The sequence below is a fragment of the Hyperoodon ampullatus genome (assembly GCF_949752795.1).
Source record: "Hyperoodon ampullatus genome assembly, chromosome: 2".
In the NCBI taxonomy this organism is placed as follows: domain Eukaryota; kingdom Metazoa; phylum Chordata; class Mammalia; order Artiodactyla; family Ziphiidae; genus Hyperoodon; species Hyperoodon ampullatus.
The window spans coordinates 94,419,071-94,440,502 of record NC_136915.1 but is presented as its reverse complement, the minus strand read 5'-3'; positions in this window follow the sequence as shown (position 1 = coordinate 94,440,502).

Below are 21,432 nucleotides of genomic sequence, written 5' to 3'. Positions count from 1 at the left end.
CTGCTCTCACAGCTCCCGTGTCTCAGCCTTGGACCTGGCCCCGCCTCTGCGCGTAGGTCGCCGGAGGGCGTCCGTTCTTCGCTCAGACAGGACGGGTTTAAAGGAGCCGCTGATTCGGGGGCTCTGGCTCACTCAGGCAGAGGGGAGGGAGGGGAATGCCCTCTCCTCGCGCACCAGGTAACAAAAGGGAAAAAAGTCTCTTGCCTCTCCGGTAGCTCCAGACCCTTTCCCCGGACTCCCTCCGGGCTAGCACTAACCCCTTCAGGGTCTCTTCCTGCCGCCAGCCCCAGACCTCTCCCTGCGCTCCGACTGAAAGCCGATACCCGAGCCTCAGCTCCCAGCCCCGCCCGCCCTGGCGGCCGAGCAGACAAGTCTCTCGGGCTGGTGTGTGCCTGAGGGCACCGATCCTCTGTGCCAAAATCTCTCTGCTTTGCCCTCCACATCCCTGTTGCTGTGCTCTCCTCCGCTACTCCGAAGCTTTCCCCCTCCGCCACCTGCAGTCTCCGCCCTCGAAGGGGCTTGTAGTGTGTAGAAACCTTTCCTCCTTCACGGCTCCCTCCCACTGGTGCAGGTCCCGTCCATATCCTATTGTCTCTGTTTATTCTTTTTTTCTTTTGACCTACCCAGGTATGTGGGGAGTTTCTTGCCTTTTGGGGGGTCTGAGGTCTTCTGTCAGCGTTCAGTAGGTGTTCTGTTGGAGTTGTTCCACGTGTAGATGAATTTCTGATGTATCTGTGGGGAGGAAGGTGATCTCCGCGTCTTACTCTTCCGCCATCTTCCTCCGGCCGACTCTATTGTTATTTCTATTGGTGTTGTTAATGAGAGAAATTTCTGTGAGATGCTAAGGAAGCACAGTGGTGGAAGTTTTGCTCATCATAAAGCTTTAACAGTGAGTAGAAGTTATCTTGGTGTCTTGGGTGTGAGAAGATATGCTAACAACCAGTGATAGATCCGTTGTAAAATTTGGAACTGTTTCTTTGGTATTAAATTTCACTTAAGACCTGTGCTTCTGGACAGGATGGAGTAATAGGAACTGGATTTACTCTCCTGGCTTAAACTGCCTCTTGGGCGTCAGCACAAGGCGGGAATCAGCTGCATCCTTTATTTACCCCTCTGATTTTCCAGAACCTTTCCTTCAAGGAGAAATCTCGGGGCTCTGCGGAAGCTGTGAGTGGCGACCATCAGGTAAATCTGAGACCAGACCACGTTCAACCAAAGTTGTGATACTTATTTCCCTTGTAGGAGTCCGCATGGTATTAAGAGGCACCGTGGGAAGAGTATAGTAGTAGCTACCATGTCGTGGGTCCTGTGGATCACCTTCTCCGGAGGGATCGAATCAGCGCATGTCCCCGGCGCCAGCTGTCCCGGGGCCACAGTGCCGCAGAGCCGGGTCTGTGCGTGGTCAGCTCGGCCGGCCCCCACCCCACCTTGTGTGTGGCTAATTTTTAATGAATATGAAGACAGATGAGAAATGAGATTAAATTTGCATGAAGCTTGGTCATAATTTTCTTTTTGAAAGACAAAATTTGTGCCAATTTCATAGCAATATTTTCTACAGTTCTTGTGTTCTATAAATAAACTACTATTTTTTAGAATTTAAGATGTGCTATACTTTAAAAATTATGATTTACTAAATTAAAAATTCAGCGCAGAGAGGTCCTTCTTGAAATATTCCTTTTGTCATGCACATTGACTGACTAATACACTATGCTTCAAGCTTAAAACAGACAAGGAAATGCAGGAAGAAGAGACAAAAATAGTGCACAATTTCTACAAAGCAAAATTTGTAAAAGATCTAATCAGGATACAGCCTACTGATTCATTCCCAGGAGTCACTGTCTCTCTGTTCTATTAGTGATGGAACGTCAATCCATTTCTCCAACTTGTTTTAGCTGCTAGATAGTTACTCAACTAAAGCTATATTTTCCAGCATCTATTTGTAGTTATTGATAGACATCACTATGTGACTAAGTTTAGGTCAATGGGATGTGTGTGCAACTTCCAGATGGTACTATTTAAAAATGAAAGTTCCTTTCTCCCCACCTATTTCTCCCTTCTCACTGGAAAGGCAGCAACAAAAGCACTACCATGAACCTGGACATGAAAGCAGCAAAACGAGGATGATAGAGCTGCCTCAACAGCCATGGAAAGTTCATCTCTGGACACTTCCATGTGAAAGAAACTTCTGTCTTCTTAAGCACAAAGTATTCTTGTTACAGAGTGATTTTATTAAACACAGGAGTGTTCTCATCACAGAAGTCTAGTCTATATTGTAACTAGAACAGAATGTGTGTTAATATTTATTCATTAACAAGTAAGGAAAATCCACAAAAGAATATATCATGACAGCGAGAAAGAATCAGAAAAATACAAAATTAGAAAATTATCTAGGTTTCCATAGAAGAGAAAAGAAAAAAAAAAAAAAAAGGAAAGAGCTCCCATCTCACTCTTCTTTACTCCCTTCTTCTCTCTTTCTCCCCCTTGAGTAGGGGCTAAATTTTACAGGACCATAAAGGTCTTGGTAAAAATTTGGTGTAAGTGAAATAGGAAACCACTGAAAAATTCAAAGTGGGGTCTTGAACAACTGTGGTAGCAGTGGAAAATAAGAGAAGTAGACTCATTTGATATGTAGGTTGGAGGTTAAATCTATAAGGTTAAAGTGAAAGTGAATTCTTAAGAGACTCCTAATTGTTTGACTTGAGAAATTGGACATATTGGGGTATAAGCACCATAAAGGCAAGGTCATTCTTTTGTTTAAAGTTATTACCTAGTGCCTGAATCAATGTATTTTATATAGCAGGCACTGAATTAAGATCTATTCAATGAGTGAAATAAGTGGTACTATTTACTGAGATAATAATAACTACAAGTTGAGGGTTTCATGTGGAATATTTGGATACATTAATTTGGAAATGCTTCTGAATCTTCAAAATAGAGATGTGGATTCATCAGAGCTGAGAAATAGAAGTGGAATGAAGCAATCTGGATAGAAGATAAAGATTTATAACCTTTTACATACAGATGAAACATAAAGCCATGAGTAAAGAGGAGAAGGCTCTACACTCTCCTTGAATGAAAAAAAAAAGAGGGCTTATGTCATGGCCTGAGAAATCTCATGGCCTAGACAGAGGGTAAATAAGAAAAGTCCAAAGGACACCTGAACTAACACAACATTGTAAATCAACTATACTCCAATAAAAATTAAAAAAAAAAAAGAAGCTATGGCCTACACATGTCCTCAGCATGCTAGAGCCATCTATTTGTGAATAAAAGGCCATGTGGGCCATTAAGAGAACTTCGAGTGGCAGGATAGAAAATGACAAAAAGAAGGAAAGTATGGGCTTTCTTTTCCAAGTTGTGAGTAGATAACTGTGTTTCCTGAGCAACATAATATGATGTCTGAACACATATGAGCAGGATTTAGGGTTTTAATCAATACAATTTACAGCAAAATTATCTAGCATGTTTAATAATGCAACTAATCCTTATTGTGCTTCATGTTAATTAGGCACAATGTTAAGCAGCTTGCATAAATGTATGTGATTAGTATGATGTTTATGTAGCTAAACTCAATTTTTTAATTGTCAACTGAAGAATAGGGAGGCAAAAAATGTGGAAAGAAGGATGCTTTTTTGAGGCTTCTTCAAAACTCTTTGATAAGTAACCTGGTAATGTCCTTCTTTTCAAAATAAAGCTCCTCAATCAAAATCCTTGCTAACTGCCTTACATGAAAAGCCAGTAAAAACTGGACTCTGAGTTTCATTTCCTGTCTTGACTTAAACTCTGTCATCTCATTGACAATTAAAGATGCTTCAAAGATGAGAAGGAAGTCATTTTGTAGAATTTACAAAAACTGGCATCTAATAAGAGGCAGGTCAGATCAAGGAATTCCAGGAAAAAGCCAAAGGCAAAATTGGAAAGACATCAAAATAAATGTAAATGTTAGATTAAAAGCAAGATTATGAAAGAAAGCCAGGAATGACTTGATTTTTGTCTTTCATAGTGTGATCAAATTCACTTCTGATTTTTTAGGCAAATCAGAGAAAGTTCTATAGCTTCTATGTGCACTTTTAAATAAAATAAATTCCTACAATCATTTGCAGTCATAAAAGTAGTGTCAGGTCAGTAGTTAATAATGCCAGTACAAATGAATAATTAAATTTTATAAACTTTATTTAATGATAAAGCTCAACTCAGTCTTTGGCAGGGTACCCTACTTTAGAAGAAAAAGGAGTTATGATAGGCTTTTTTCTTTGTCAAACTTGCTCTTCTATACTCTCTCATTCATATTGCTAACTCTGGCTTGTACTCCTTCATGATTCAGAGAGAAAAAAAAGGAGGATATTTATTGAGGGCCATAGAAGTTCTTACTTGACTAAAATAGTAATGGTGTAATAGTTATTCTGTTCTCTGGGCTTGGCATTGTATTTAGGGTTGAATTTATCTTTGTTTTACCCTCTTTATTTATATTTCCATATTCAGAAATGTTACCAACTCCTTTAATTCAACTGGCATTTTAATTTAGATCACTCTTTTTAGGGAGTCATTTCATAATGACAAGAGAGGGTCATTTAATTCAGAGGACATTATAATGCTAAACAGTTGTATGCCTGAAAAAGAACTTCAGAGTACATAAAACAAAACCTAATGACACTGTAACTCATCAAATAAAGTTGGAGATTTCAATATTCCCCTCAATAATTGATAGTACACTAGGCAGAAAATCAGTAGGTATAAAAGACAAAAAAAAGCAAAAAACAAGAAAAACTGTTAGTCAACATGACCTGAATAACACTTACAGAACAACAGAAACACCTGAAACTAATACAATATTATAAATCAACTATACAAAAAAAGAAAAAAAAAAAAACTTCAATGAACAATCCAAAAGGGAAATTTAAAAACAGTTCCATTTACAATAGCATCACAAAGAATTATATACTAAAGAGTAAACTTTTGAACAGATTCAAAACATTTGTACAAATAAGAACTACAAAAAATTAATGAAAGTATTAAAGAAGACACAAATAAATGGAAAGACATCTCATGTTCATGGATTGGAAGACTTAATATTGTTCAGATGTCAATACTACACAAAGTGATCTACAGATTTAATGCAACCCTTATCAAAATCCCAACAGTATTTTTTGAAGGAACAGAAAAAATCCAACCTAAAATTCATATTAAGTCTCAAGGGACCCTGAATTGCCAAAACAATCTTGAAAAAGAAAACATAAAGTTGGAGGACTCATACTTCCTGATTTCAAAATTACAAAGCTATAATAATTAAAATTGTGTGGTACTATCAATAAAGGCAGGCATACAGACCAATGGAATAGAAATACATTTTCACATATATGGTCAAATGTTTTTGATAAAGGTGCAAAAAACATACAATTGGGAAAGGACAGGTTTTTCAACAAATGGTGTTGGAAAAACTGGATATCTACATGCAAAAAAATGAAGTTGGACCCTTCTCTTACACCTTACAAAAATTAATCCAAAATGGATCAAAGACCCAAATGTTAGAGCTAAACTTATAAAACGTAGAAGAAAACATAGGGAAAAAGTTTCATTAAACTGAATGTGGTAGTCATTAGATACATATGATACCAAAGTATAGGTAATGAAAGTAAAAATAGTTAAATTTGACCATGTCAAAATTAAAAGCTTTTGTGTATCAAAGGACAGAACCAATAAAGTGAAAAGGCTGTAAGTGAATGGGGAAAAAAAAAAGATTTTTAACATTTACATCCGATAAAGGGTTAATATCCAGAATATGTAAAGAATTCCTAATCATAAGATATACAAATCAAAACCAAAATGAGTTCACCTGCTATCAAAAAAAAAAGGAAAGTAACAAATATTGGCGAAAATGTGGAGAAAGTGGAACACTCATACTATTGGTGTGAATGTAAACTGGTACAGTCACTATGGAAAAGAGTATGGCAGTTCCTCAAATAATGAGAGGATTTCTGTAGAATCCAGCAATTCCACTTTTGGATGTATATAACAAAAGAAAAAAACCAAGATCAGTGTCTTCAAGAGATATTTGTACACCCACCTTCAAAGCAGCATTCATAATAGCCTAAAGGTAGAAGGGACCCATATGTACATTTATGGATAAATGGATAAACAAAATGTGGTATATACATAAAATGGAACGTTATTCAGTCTCAAAAAGGAAGTAGATTATGGACATTATACTAAGGAAAATAAGCCAGTCACAAAAGGACAAATACTGTATGGTTCCACTTATATGAGGTACATAGAGTAATCAAATTCATAGAGACAAAAGTAGAACATTGGTTACCAAGTTTTGGTAGGGGATGGGGTATTGTTGCTTAATGAATATACAGTTTCAGTTCTGCAAGATGAAAAAGTTCTGGAGATTGACTGCACAACAGCATGAATATACTTAATACTATTGAACAGTAAAAGTAAAAATGGATAAGTTGGGGGACTTCTCTGATGGCACAGTGGTTAAGAATCTGCCTGCCAATGCAGGGGACATGAGTTCGAGCCCTAGTCTGGGAAGATCCCATGTGCTGTGGAGCAACTAAGCCTGTGCGCCACAACTACTGAGCCTGTGCTCTAGATCCCATGAGCCACAACTACTGAAGCCCGCGTGCCTAGAGCCTGTGCTTCTCAATGAGAAAAGCCACTGCAATGAGAAGCCTGCAGACCGCAACAAAGAGTAGCCCCCGCTTGCTGCAAGTAGAGAAAGCCTGAGTGCAGCAATGAAGACCCAACGTATCTAAAAATAAATAAATAAATAAAATTTTTAAAAAATGGATAAGATGGTAAATTTTATGTTATGTGAAAAATATATGTAAAAATTAATAGATAGATACCAACATATAAAATAAAGCAAAAGTCAATAAATTTTTAAAAAACGAAAAATCATAAAAGGTACATTCTCCAACCAAACTGTAATTAAATTTGAAATAAATAATTGAAAGATTTCTGAAATATCTCCCACGTACTTGCAAATGAAATAATATACTTCTAAATAACCATAGGTCAAAGAAAAACTTAGAATAAAAAAAAAGTAATTTTAATTGAATGAAAATAAAAAACAACTTATCAAATTTGAGGGGTGCAGCTAAAGCAGTGTTTAAAGCAAAATACATAGCATCAAACACACATATTAGAAAAGACAAAATTACACAAATCCATAAAAAGTAAGCTACCTTTACTCACAGATGACAAGATCATGACAATATCATCTATGTCAAAAATCTTTTGGTATCTACAAAAAGCTATTAGAATTAATAAGTCAGACTAGCACAGCAGTAGAACATAAGATCATTATATAAATTATATGATATTTTCATAACCTAACTATATCCTATCAATAATCAATAAGAAATTGAAAATTTTAAAGAAATACTCAACATTAGCATCAAATATATGGGATATTTAAGGGAAAATCTGATAAAAGTGTGCAGCTCTATATACTGAAAGCTACAAAATATACGGAAAATATTTTTTTAAAGATCTACATAAATAAATATACCATGTTTATGGATAAGAAAACTCAATATTGTTAAAGGATCAATTATCCCCAAACTCAATGCAATTCAGATCAAAGTCTCAGCAGGCTTCTTTGTAGAGATTAACAAGTTACTTCTACAATTTATACAGAAACTGAAAGAACCTAGAATAGCAAAATTTTTTTAGAAAGAAGAATAAAGTTGGAGAACTTAGACTACCAGCATTATAGCTATAGAAATTATGAAAATGTGGATTAGATATCAAATAGATAGATAAATAGAATAATAGGAAGTACAGAAATATATCTACACATATGTACTTATTTAATTTTTAACAAAGACACAAAGGAAGATCAGTAAAAAAAAAAAGTCTTTTCAATAAATAGTGCCTGAATTTTTGGAAATTCACATGAAAAAAAGAAATGAACTTGTATCTACACTTCACATTTATAAAAATTAAATCAAATAGCTCATACACTTAAATGTAAAACCCAAAACTATAAAACTTCTAGAAGAAAACATAGAAAAAAGAGTTTGTGAACTTTTGTTAGGCAAAGATTTCTTAGATACAACACCAAAAGCATAATTTATGAGACAAAGTCAATACACTGAAGTTTATCTGAATTAATAACTTCTACTCTTTAAATGATAATGTTGAGAATGAAAAAACAAAGTACAAACTGGGAGAAATATATTCAAATCTCATATCTTATAAAGGTCATATATTCAAAATACATACAGAACTCAAAATTCAATAAAAAGGAAGCATACAAGCCAATTACAAGTGGGCAAAAAAACTTAAATAAACATTTAATCAAATCAACATATGGATGGCAAATAAGAACACTAAAAGATGTTCCACGTTATTAGCTGTAAAACTGCAATGAGATATCCCTACAAACCTATTAATTCTAAGACTAAAAAGACTGAACATACCAAGTGTTACCAAGAATGTGGAGCAACTTGAAGTCTCACATCCTTCTGTTGTAATGGTAAATAATTTGACAGTTTCTTAACAGTTAAATACACACCAACGCTACAATTCAGTCCTTCCACTCCTGATGGAATGAAATGCTCAGCAATTTGCTGTATGCAATAAAATGGATGAATTTCAAAGTAATTATGCTGAGCTGAAGATGCCAGATAGAGTACATACTGTAAGAACCCATTTATATAAAACTGTAGAAAATGCAATCTAATCCATAGCAACTGAAAGTAGATTAATGGTTGCTGGTGATCAGAATGGGTGGTAAATAGCAGTAGGAAGGAATTTGAGAAAATTTGGAGTTGATGTAAAAGTCCATTATCTAGATTGTAAACATATGTCAATACCTATCAGACTATATACTTAAACATTTATGCATTTATAAATCAATATTTTCAGTAAATAAGAAATATTTTTTTCAGATAGTCAAACACTAATAGAACTTACCAGCAAATATGCACTACAAGACAAATTTTAAAGAAAGGATTTTTGCAGAAGAAAAATAATAACAGAAATTTGGATTTAAATTCAGTGAATAATACTGGAAATAATAAATATGCGATAAATATATTTTTGTCATTTTTTAAATCTCTTTCAAAATGTAATTAACTGGATAAAGTAGAGTGTCTTTTGGAGGTACATGACATATGTAGAAATAAAATATATAATAAAAATAGCACAAAAGATGGGAGGGGAAAATACAGTGTTGTAAAGTCCTTACACTATAATTGAAGTGGTATAAGTATTACTTGAAAATAAATTGTGGTAAGTCTATGACGTACATTACAGACCCTGATTCAACCACCAAAAACAAAGTACAAAAGAAGTTGTAGCTAATAAGCAATATCTGAGATAAACAGAATCATAAAAATAATTAGTCCAAATGAAGGTAGGAGAAAAGCAGAAAAGCACTAAAAAGTGGATAGGAAAATAATATTTAGTGAGATATAGAATTAAACCCAACCAAATCAATCAGATTAAATTGTATAAACACTTCAATTCAAAAGCAGAGATCGAAAATTTTTATTTAACAATGAAGATCCAACTATATGCTGCCTACAATAAATCCATATTAAATATAAGCTTGCAGTTAGGCTAAAAATTCAAAGATGAAAAAAGGTATAACATGAAAACATTTATTTAAAAAAAAAGGATATAGTATCTATATCACTATTGGGCAAAGCAGATTTTAGAACATAGACTATTGTAGAGATTTGAGATTTGTCTTTGTAGTTCCTGGAGTTTCCAGTAATTAAAATGTGTGGCATTATACAGAGTTTTAAGGGAGTTATAGTTCCAGAGATACTTTAACCTGGAAACATCGGCCTAGTATAGCTCACCCCTAACAAAATCCCCAGTTCTTAAACACACAAGAATAAGAAGAGTTCTGCTAAAGGGTTATAGGCCCCACTTCCTGTCTCTTAGATATGGCCATAGATAAATTGAACAAAATAAATCCTTTCAGAGAACAGAAATAGAGATAAAACATATATAGAACGAAGAATTCATTCCATGGTCAAGATGGGGAATAGCGGATATCCCATTCCAGATAAACATGACATATGCTATTGAACACTGGATTTTGCATGCTGTATGTCTTCTATTCACCTTCAAATGGTATTTGATACTCTAATTACCCCACCTGTCTGTTCTGTTGCTGTTTCCCTATGATCATATATTGGAGGTATTATGAGTAGTTAAGTTCATTATTTAGCCAAAGGTTTCTGGACCATGATAAACAACATCCATACCTGATTTGAGGAAGGCATATTGATTGAGCATTCTAGATTCAGAGAACATTTGCCCCACGACATCAATTTGGGATTTCGCAGATGATGAGATATAGGGTTATCTACCTTGGGCATTAGTGAGGGCATATTTTACTATGTGTGGAAGTATCATAACAATAATGATATTAATAACAATTATCATTTACTGAATAACTACTATTTGCCAGGCATGATACCTGCCTTTCAAGTTAGATCATTTCATTGTGTCCTTCAGGCAATTCTATGAGGTAGATATCGTTATTATTCCCATTCTTGCAGATGTTTAAACAAAGCCTCAGATCAATTTTTTTAAAACTAGCTAAAAGTCTGACAGCTAGAAAAATTAGGTGCTTGAATATGAAGCCAAGCACCTCAATTCTTAGATATCATACAATATATAAATTAGGCATGAATGCTCTTTGATTATGTATGCTTCGAAAGAAAGGTGTGTGTCTGTGTATGTGCTTATGTGTCTGTGTGTGTGACAGCCATCTTCCTACCTTGTAGCAAGACGCTGTCTAATCAATCCAGAGACAGAGGCTGATGACAAAATTTGAGTCTTTAGGTTCACCTATGCCTAAATCCTGATAAACTCTTCACTTTTTAATCATATTAATCAGTTAATTTCCTTTAAGTTACCTTTGGCAAAGTAGTTAACGTGTAAGGTCTTCAGTTCTTTCCTACTGACAATGAAGATATTACACAGCATCTTTTATTAATAGATTCATTCAGTATATATATGTTGAGGATCCCTCTCTACTAAGTTAAGGTACTGAAGATTCAATTAAGATGAAATAGATTTTAGCCCCACTCTCAAGCCTCATGTAGAGTAAGGCTTTAATATAGAATCAATAAATGGTTATTAAATAAATGAATTACCAACTCTAGACCAAAAGTGTTGAACTACTGTTAGACACATGATTTTAAGATTTAGTGTGAGCAATAAACAATAGAGATAAAATAGACACTTGAAGACATAAATGCCAAAATATTTATTATTTTCTGTCCTCATCTGTAGTCCAAAAACTGACACAAAAAAACACTATTTTATTTGAAATTTGACTTTTAAATTTAGGCCAACAGTCAAAAAATGAGCAAAGAAGCTTTTAAAGCCAAATGTGGCCTAGATTTTTTTTCTTTTTAACAAATAGCTTTCTTTCTTTTTTTTTTTTTCTTTTTTTTTGCTTGTTTGGGTTTTTTTCTTGACCTGACTTAAAACTCACAGCTTTCACATCCAGAACAGATAAAATAGTATAAAATAGGCATTTACTTATAGAATAGTCATGTTTAACCTAAACTGCAGGTTTTGTTTCTAAGTTATGCCCTTTCTTCCCTGTGCCCAGTCAAAATGAACATTTCTGAAATTCTGTTCACTGAGAGCTTATATTTTGTGGTATTTTAAAATAAGTATCAGTTGACCTGATTTTTCAAGATATATGAAATTCTGGCAGGTTATGCTATGCATGCTTTTGTAAAGTCATGGTATTTAAACTATATAAAACTCATTTGTTTGCATCTTATTTCATCACCTGAGATGACCTAGAATGACTAAGCAGTCACAGACAAATATTGGGGTTATTCCCTGTTTCTTGATTGTTCATTATTAAGCACCTATTAGATGTGTAATATGATTCACATTTATAAGCAGAATATAGATCCTAATTTCTATGAGCTTGAATTTTAAGTGGAGATAAGACACATAGCGTTTGCTACAAAAACAGTGGTAGATCCAGAGAGATCTTTGAAATGGAATGATATTAGGACTGGCGAATATAAGGAGAACACAATTGAGACCAGAAGTTCTGATTGTAAAGTAAAATGTACTACAGAAACTTATTTGGCTATAGGGTTTAGACGAACAAAAGAATGCTTACTCTGTGTTTTAGTGTGTCCATGTATCTTCATCATCATCATAACAATCATCGTCTTCATAACTAACATTTGTTGAGCACTTGGAATATTCCAGGCACTGCTCCAAGAACTTTTCACATATTAATTCATTAATCTTTACCAAACCCCTGCAGGGTAAGTATAAACATCATATCCATTCATCCAGAGATGAAGAAGCTGAAACAGAGTGAGAATAAAAGACCTTCTCCAAAGTCACACATGTAATAAGTCATGGAGCTGGACTTATATACATTATGACATCCAAGTGGCCCACTGGTGTGTGTGTGTGTGTGTGTGTGTGTGTGTGTGTGTGTGTGTATAAATATGTAAGGTATAAATACGTAGTTTAAATATTTTTAAAATATTACAATCTGTATTTCTCTGTGATTTAGCCATGCTGAGCTGCTTACCATGGCTCAATGACAGAATGCGCTTTTGAATTCTGTACTTGACCACTTACTAGTTGGACAAGTTAATTCAACTTTCTGCTCTTCAGAAAGTAGGCAGATAATAAAATACCTACCTCATAGGGTTTTGAGAAATAAATGACTGTGTAAATGAAGCTCTTAGGATAATGTATGGCACATAGCAAGTGCTCAGAAAAGATTGGCTATTATTCTAGACATGCCATTTCCTTTGCTGGTGTCTTAATAGATACTTCTTTCTTTTTCAAAACCCAGCTCAAATAACAGCTTGGAAAGCTCTTTAAGAATTCACTGGAAATACAATTCTTTGTCCAACTTTATAAATCTTATAATCATAATTCACTTATAGAGCAACTGGATTATAGAGCAACTAATGAAGTGTCAATTGACCTTTTCTTCAGTATAAGATGTAGTCTCAGAAATATTTTGGTCATAGAAATGTAACATTCATTATGTCATGTAAAGAACTTGATGAACCCATGCACCACAGAATTCTCTGCCTTTTTGGTATACCTAATATTTAGTCTTTAAAACTTTTTCAAGTCAACTATTCATGGAACCTCCTTATTGATACTTAACCTCATTCCTTTTTTTTTTTTCAGGGGAGAAGGGACACTGGGTAAACCATAGGGCACTATTTGCATTGATACGTTCTTTTATGTAGATCTAATATAATGCTGAGAGGTCCATGGAGCACACCATATTCCCTTGAACATACATAAAGAATGTCCTATGAATGAAACCTAACCAGGAATATGAATGGTCTTATATAGGAAATAATTCTACAATTGAGTTACATTTGGGAATATTTAGAAATTATTTACTGGGTATCTAGTATATGCAAAGAATAAAGCAAACAGTCACAAATTAGTTTATAATCTAGTGTGGAGATTCAAATAATATACAGAAAATAAGCAATACATATTGAGTGGGGAAATGGTGACTTCAAGTTAACAGGGACTTAACTAAAAATATATGTTTAAAGTCCCATTTCAGAGAAATGAGATTCAGATGTCTCCACTGGGTCTCAGGGTATAAGAAAAGTCTAGTGAGAGGCACTTGTTTTAAACCTCATGTCAGATTTGTGGTTATTGTAAACTCAAGCTGAGCAGATTATGAACAAGAAAATCTGACATAAGGCTATTATTGAATTCCACCCTAGCATAGGAAATTGCTTCATGTTTTAGTAAAAGAAAGAAATAAAGTAGACATTGTAATATAAGATACTTTGAATTTGTATTTATTAGGTATTTCTATTTTTAAATGTCAGGATGACAAAATTAACTCTCCCATAGAGGGAATCTCTACTTTCAGTTTTCTTCTGCCTGTGCCTCTATGTGAAGTCAGAAAACAAGGAATCAGCATATAAGAAATACAGGATGAAGATGGTCAAAAGGTACAAGCTTCCAGTTATAAGATAAATAAGTACTAAGATGTAGTATACAATATGATAAATAGAATTAACAGTTGTTATATATGTAAAGTTGTTAAGAAAGTAAATCCTAAGAGTTCCCATCACAGGAAAAATATTCTATTAATTTCTTTAATTTTGTATTATATGAGATGACAGAGGTTCACTAAACTTATTGTGATTAATCATTTCATGATGTATGTAAGTCAAGTCGTTGTGCAGTATACCTTAAACTTATACAGTCCTGCATATCAACTATATCTCAATAAAACTGGAAGAAAACTATCACAACATTGTTAATTGGCTATACCCAAATATAATATAAAATGTTTTTTTAAAAAGAAGAAAATTCTAAAAATAGGGAAATAATATAAAGGAAAATAATTTAATCACTGATAATTTCACCCATAATTAACATTTTGGTGTATTTCCTTTAAGTTACCCCATGTATTTTTTTCCATTTTATATACTTGTATATGTTTTAGTATTTAGCTTTTTTTAATGTCAAACATTTTATAGGGTTATTAAACGTGTATGTTATATTTATTGTATTAAAATAAATCTTTACTTCAATAAATAAGAAATAAAAAAGGAAATACAGGCATACCTTAGAGGGAGATATGGTGAGTTCAGTTCCAGACCACCTCAATAAAGTGAATATTGCAGCAAAGAGACTCACAAATATTTTGGTCTCCCAGTGCATATTAAAGTTTTGTTTACATTATGCTAGACTCTATTAAGTATGCAGTAGTATTATGTGTTAAAAAATGTATATACCTTAGTTGAAAATACTTTATTGCTATAAACTGATAACCATCATATGAGCCTTCAGCTAATCATAATCTTTTTTTTTGGTGGAGGGTCTTGCCTTGATGTTGATGGCTCTGACTGATCAGAGTGGTGGTAACTAAAGGTTGGGGTGGCCGTGGCAATTTCTTAAAATAAGACAGAAATGAAGTTTGCTGCATCGATTGACTCTTCTTTTCATGAACAATTTCTCTGTAGCATACAGTGCTGTTTGATAGCATTTTACCCATAGTAGGACATCTTTCAAAATTGGAGTCAACTCCCTCAAAGCCTGTCCATGCTTTATCAATTATTCTAAATCCTTTGTTGTCATTTCAACAATCTTCACAGCATTTTCACCAGGAGTTAGATTCGATCTCAAGAAACCACTTTCTTTGCTCATCCATAAGAAGCAGCTCCTCATCCATTCAAGTTTTATCATGAGATTGTGGCAATTCAGTCACATCTTCAGGCTCCACTTCTAATTCTGGTTTTCTTGCCATTTCTACCACATCTGCAGCTACTTTCTCCACTGATGTCTTGAACCCCTCAAAGTCATCCATTAGGGTTGGAAACAACTTCTTCCAACTCCTGTTTATGTTGATATTCTAACCTCTTCTCATGAGTCATAAATGTCCTTAATGTCATCTAGAATGATGAATCCTTTCCAGAAGGTTTTCAATCTACTTTGCCCAGATCCATCAGAGGAATCACTATCTATGGCAGCTATAGCCTTGTGAAATGTACTTCTTTAATAGTAAGACTTAAAAGTCTAAATTACTGTTTGATCCCTGGGTTGCAGGATGGATGTTGTGTTAGCAGGCATAAAAACAACATTAATCTCATTGTACATCTCCATCAGAGCTCTTGAGTGACCAAGTGCACTGTCAATGAGCAGTAATATTTTGAAAAGAATCTCTATTTCTGAGCAGTAGGTCTCAACAATGGGCTAAAAATAGTCAGTAAACCAGGCTGTACACACATGTGTTGCCATTCAGGCTTTGTTGTTCTAATTATAGAGCACGTGCAGAGTCAATTTAGTGTAATGCTTCAGATTTTCAAAATGGTAAATGAGCACTAGCTTCAACTTAAAATCATCAGCTGCATTAGCCCCTAACAAGAAAGTCAGCCTGTCCTTTGAAGCTTTGAAGGCAGACGTTGACTTCTCCTCTCTAGCTGTGAAAGTCCTAGATGGCATCTTCTTCTAATAGAAGGTTGTTTCATCTACATTGAAAATTTGTTGTTTAGTGTAGCCACCTAAATTAATTATCTCAGCTAGATCTTCTGGATAATTTGCTGCAGCTTCTACATCAGCACTTGTTGCTTCACCTTTCACTTTTGTGTTCCGGAGATGGCGTCTTTCCTTAAACTTCATGAACAAGTCTCTGCTAGCTTCAAACTTTTCTCCTACAGCTTCCTCACCTCTCTCAGCCTTCATCAAATTGAAGAGAGTTAGGGCTTTGCTATGGATTAGGCTGTAGCTTAAGGGAATGTTGTGGATGGTCTGATCTTCTATCCAAATAACTAAAACTTCCTCCATATCAGCAAGAAGGCTGCTTTGCTTTCTTATCATTTGCGTTCACTGGAGTAGCACTTTGAACTTCACAAACTTTTCCTATGCATTCACAATTTGGCTACCTCTTTGGCAAAAGAGGCCTAGCTTTCAGTCTGTCTCAGGTTTTGACATGCCTTCCTCACTAAGCTTAATAATTTCTAGCTTCTGATTTTAAGTGAGAGACATGCTACTCTTCCTTTCACTTGAACCCTTAGAGGCCATTGTAGGCTTATTAATTGGCCTAATTTCAATACTGTTTGTGTCAGGGAATATAAAATGCAAAGAGAGGGAGAGAGATGGGGGAACAGCCAGTCAGTGGAGCAGTCAAAACACACAAAACATGTATTAAGTTTGCAGTCTTTTATGAGAGCCGTCCTACAATAGTAACATCAAAGATCATTGATCACAGATCGCCATAACAAATATAATCAAGTTTGAAATAGTGCAAGAATTACCAAAGTGTGACACAGAGAGATGAGGTGAATAAATGATGTTGGAAAAATGATACAAATAGACTTGCTCGATGTAAAGTTGCCACAAAATTTCAATTTAAAAATGCAATACCTGCAAAGCATGATAACGTGAAGGGCAATAAAATGAAGTACGCCTATAGAGGCAGACGTCTCTGTTTCCCCAAATACACACACACACACGCAGAGTTCTACTTAACCTAGAGGTATATATACATCTAAGTAGAAACCTAGAATTAAATCTTTGTTTTCCCTACCAGTTGAAGATATTTACATGGTCATAGCCTGTTCTGAAGAGGAGTCCTTCAGCTCTCCCTATTTCATGAATTGAGTTGGGGTAGAAAGGAACCTAACACTTTGTAAGAAAATATTCTCTCGTGTACTTTTCCTCTCATTCCCGGCATGAAGAAAATAGAAAACTTTCTGAACTCCTCTGAAGTAGCTGCATACAAATTCCACTTCTTTCTCTCTCCATTTTACTAACAAAGCAAACAGACTTTTCTATAACATTGTCATGATTTATTTCACTTCCAAAAACCCAGACTTTTTTGACTAATGTCAACATTAATAGAAATCTAGGCTCTACCTATAATTTAAACAAATACACACACACAAACATCCTCAGCTTCATACTATCCTGACATTTGTGTGTGTTTTTATGTATATGTTCTTGTTTTGTTTTTTGGTCAAGGTTCTGTATAACTAAGCACCTTCCTAATTCCAAATTCAGCCTGTACCATTCTTCCTTCACTAACTATGCTTCAATTATATCCTTCAGTGTTCTTTCTACATGAATGCTTGATATATGCTGCTCTCTTTTTCTGGTGTACTCCACATTTTGTTGTCAAAAAAGTCTGTACTCAGATTTCCAGCATAAATGAAATGTCTCTGAATAAATCTTTAACATGCAAGTTTTCTGTAACATGGCTCTTAGCACCTTATCACAGGTAAATATATATTTGCGTGATTATCATTATTATTATTTGCCTGTTTTCACAACTGGACTGTAAGTTGTGTCTTTTTATTTGAGAATGATGCTCCTAGAATCTAGGTTCCATGTCTACTGTATTAAGAATGATTTTCCTAGAATCTAGCATAATTCCTAATTCTCAATAAGCAATTTTTGAATGGATGAATTAATTGACACATCTTAATTCTGTTTCTGAACTAGCCAAAATATATTAGTATACTTTAAATTGAAAATTAGCAGAGGGCCTCCAAATAAAATTTAAAAGAATGATTTTATGAAGCTAAAAGTATTTACTGGATGAACATTCTAGCAAGTCTAGCTTCAATCAGAGAGAGCCTAACATCTATATTTGACAGGCTACTGTCCTGAATGCATATGACCTTGATCAGACCAATAAAAACCAAGATAAATATAGTCTTTGCTCACAAAGCAAGGCATATTTTATTCTGGAAATTAAGTTTTTTCACATATTTGTAAAGAATTATTTCCTGGAGAAATTAAGTATAAAAAAAAATGTTATCCCAAATATATCAATTGGCATTTTATATGTGTCACTGATGTGTTCAGCTGCATAACAATAATCCATAAGGATTATGCATGCCTATTTTTAATCAAAGAATCAAAATAAATCCTAACAATGTCACTATATTCAGTGGAATACGTTTCAGAAAAAAAATTGCTCAAATAGCACAATACATTAATTTTCTATCCAGGTAGCTAGGAGATTTAGAAATCAAAGGTTATATTTCATCTTTGTGTTAAAAGTCAAATCATTTCAAGGCTAACCCGACCACTTCTGTTTCTCTAAAGAGGAACCTTGACTCCTGAGACAGTCCTGCTGACTGCTTCTCAGGCCAAAGTTTTTACTTTGTTTTTGTTGTTGTTAAAATTTAAGCAAGTTTCACATGTGCAGTATTTGGTCTTCAGAGTTTTAAATTATCTTCAGGTACCAAAGCTCTTTTTTCCCCACCTGAATGATTACCAATTCTAAATACCCACAGATAGTGTGCCTTTATCATTTCTGCTTTGAATTTTATACTTTTTAAAGCCTGAAAGGATGATTTTGTGTGTTTATTTATTTACTTACTTACTTATAAAACCTAACAGAAATCTTGGTACTGAAGACAAGTAATCTCCTTCTTTGCAGGAAATTTCTCTTCAGTAACCACTATCATTAGAGCCCTTCACCAAACATTCTATACAGAAAAATCTCTTGACCCTTTCACATTTCTTCATTTATTTGGCAAAATGTGACCTGTTCATGTAAAGGTGGAACACCAACAGGTTAGCTAAGAGTTTTACTCTAGGGCCCTAAAAATTTATTTAAAATAGTGTTTTTGTAATTTCTTGAATTCATATCAAATAAACTCATGATTCATACAGTTGCTATTTAAAACCATGTAGGAGTTTATACAAAGTATTTTTGAAAGGAGGTTAAAATATCTTCAGCTTAAGAGAACTTGTTGTCCATTTCCTCTATCAGCACTGCTGTAGTAATGATGGCCCAGATGGGAATGAACATCATTAGCCCAAACTTGTCCAGCACTATGCACAGTGGCCTAACAAGAAATGATGTTTCCTCAAGCAAAAATGGCAGAAAAAGCAATCTGAGTTTTTGTTCTTTTCAAAATGTTCCAAAATGATCCAGCATCCTATCCTTCTTCTCGCTTTGCAATTTCAACTTCCTTGCTATTTTATTCCTCAAGCAGAGTAAAGGGTGAAAGTGAAATAGGCTACCTTTCTAATCAAACTCTGGCTTCTTTTCTTTTTTTATTTTACTTTATTTTTAAATGGGTTGCAACAAAGGCCATACCATCATGAGTAAGAATGCCATTTTAATTTGGTCAAACTCCTGTAATTTCCTATTAGTCTTTAAGAGGATTTTTTATCTATTAGAACCTCAAAGTTATACCTGAGAAGTAGGAAGTTTTTATAGTAATATGCCTGTGACTTTAGAACAATTTTCTTGGCGTTTAAGTTTACTTTCTGACTTAAAAACTTTTATTAAAAACTATTTATCTCATCAGTATACTTCTAGATCTATAGTTAATCTTATCCTAGGTCTATGACAACTCTAAGTTTATACTCTGTAATTTACTAAATACTTTGGATTAAAAAAAAAAAGCCTCTCCAATCATGATGTGGGAAGCCTAGAGTACAGATGCCAGGCACAGTTACTGTACAAGGAGGTTATTGCTCAGAATCTAACTATTCTGTCACAAATAATGTAGGGATCCTGGTTCTCCCAGTCTACAAGTTCTGGAGTCAACTAAAGCTTTCCTTTGTAGTAATACAAGAAACACTTGACCTCTCACCCATAATAAGCCATTAGACCATATTTGAGAACACAACATAAGGAAACCTATTACCCTAATCCATTTTCTCTTCAACAGTATGGTAAGTACTGCAATCATTTCTTACTATATAAGGCCTTAATTTTCATGCTCTACTTGGGCCTTTGAAAGGTTGATTCCATTGGGAATGGAGAATTCATCAAACTAACATACCTCCCTGTGTCACTCACCAAAGGCTTGATCATGTTCACTTATAAATACTCCCCAGTCTCAATAGTATAAAACAACAAAAGTGTATTTCTTCTTTTTACTTTGTGTCCACTGAAAGTCAGTAATGGGTGGAGGATGGGCAGTCTCCTAATCATCCATCCAAAAACCAAATTGATAGAGAAGCCTCCATCAAATGTTGTTGGATACCATTCCAGAGGAAATCTTATTCCAGAGGTCTTTAGTTTAAATAAATTCCTGACATGAGAATGTCATGCATCACTTATGCTTATATATAAACCATAGGCCAGAACTACTCAAATGTTCCCATTCAACCACAAGCAGACCCCAAAACGAAATCCCAAAAGGGAAAGGGAAAAGAAATATTTGGTAAACAGTATAAATAAGTATTATAGTTCTCCTTTCTGGCTGTCAAAAGATCCACTCACCCTCCTTCCCACACTCAAAATTTGTTACTCTTCCCTCATCTTTCAAGGGAAACAAAAGTACAATCCTGTTCCTGCATCAAGCCAGGGTCAAGGAAGTTGGGGAGATAGATGCTAGCCCCTAAATGAATGCTGGGTATCATATCCAGAAGTTGAGCCAATGATTGTTTAGATTTTAAGTCACAAACTGTCCTAATCCCCACTTATGGATTTTTTATGGTGCTTTCCTCAAGTTTAGGCAATCTCCTACTAGATTAGCTTCTAGTCAGTTTTACGTGGTAACAATTTCACAGAGTATTTTTATTTTTTTGGAGACATGCTTCTCTATAACTTGAAAAAATATATATGGCACATTGGGTCTATCAGTTTTTAAAAGGAAAGACATAATTCCTTCCTCTGAATTTCCTGGGCATCACCTCAAAAAATTGAGAGGTTTTAGTAGTGGGTATATGAGTGTGAATGTGACTAGTGATTTGAATTATGCAAAAGGATAGGTTCTAAGCAGACTTTGTTGATCAAAACCGTCTCAGTTTTATATTTTACGCATTGGAGATGAGAGCAGTTGCCTCTTCTAACTCACTTAAGTCGCTAAGTCTCTGAACCCACTACTTCTTTTCATTTTTCTTTGTTACAACAGCCAATTATTTCATGTTTGTCTCTTCCTTTAGTACTTTGTAAATGTAGACAATAGTAATGACCAAAGGCTGTTAGAATTCTATTTTCTAACC